We start from the raw sequence: 1,144 nt of genomic DNA, 5'->3' as shown, positions 1-1,144 counted from the left end.
ATGCTGGGGTGCCCCCTGATATATATATCCCCACACCTGTGTGACAGCTGACGTCAGGCTCTCCCAGACAGGGTGACAATAACGTGACGGAGTGCATTACCCAGCAGGGACCCCCACCCACCCCCTGCTCACAGCAACACAACGAGTTACTTACAAGTTCTACATTCTGCTGCTGATATTCTGGTTATCACTCGTTACAAGCTCCAGCCAATCAGCTTCTAATTGATTTTTTTTAAACAAATGACAGGAGCTGATTGGCTTAACAAACTGCTACATACAGGGGAAGAGGGGAGAACACGGTGCTACATACAGGGGAAGAGGGGAGACACTCTGCTACATACAGGGGAAGAGGGGAGAACGCACTGTTACATGCAGGGGAAGAGGGGAGAACGCACTGCTACATGCAGGGGAAGAGGGGAGAACACGGTGCTACATACAGGGGAAGAGGGGAGACACTCTGCTACATACAGGGGAAGAGGGGAGAATGCACTGCTACATACAGGGGAAGAGGGGAGAAGGCACTGCTACATACAGGGGAAGAGGGGAGAACACACTGCTACATACAGGGGAAGAGGGGAGAACACGCTGCTACATACAGGGGAAGAGGGGAGAACACGCTGCTACATACAGGGGAAGAGGGGAGAACACACTGCTACATACAGGGGAAGAGGGGAGAACACGCTGCTACATACAGGGGAAGAGGGGAGAAGGCACTGCTACATACAGGGGAAGAGGGGAGAACACACTGCTACATACAGGGGAAGAGGGGAGAACACTCTGCTACATACAGGGGAAGAGGGGAGAAGGCACTGCTACATACAATGGAAGAGGGGAGAACACGCTGCTACATACAGGGGAAGACAGGGGAGAATGCGCTGCTACATACAGGGGAAGAGGGGAGACACTCTGCTACATACAGGGGAAGAGGGGAGAAGGCACTGCTACATACAGGGGAAGAGGGGAGAACACACTGCTACATACAGGGGAAGAGGGGAGAACACTCTGCTACATACAGGGGAAAAGGGGAGAATGCACTGCTACATGCAGGGGAAGAGGGGAGAATGTGCTGCTACATACAGGGGAAGAGGGGAGAACACACTGCTACATACAGGGGAAGAGGGGAGAACATGCTGCTACATGCAGG

This window comes from Crinia signifera, chromosome 4, assembly GCF_055691185.1.
Source record: "Crinia signifera chromosome 4, ASM5569118v1, whole genome shotgun sequence".
Lineage (NCBI taxonomy): Eukaryota > Metazoa > Chordata > Amphibia > Anura > Myobatrachidae > Crinia > Crinia signifera.
Note: the sequence above shows the minus strand (reverse complement) of the source record.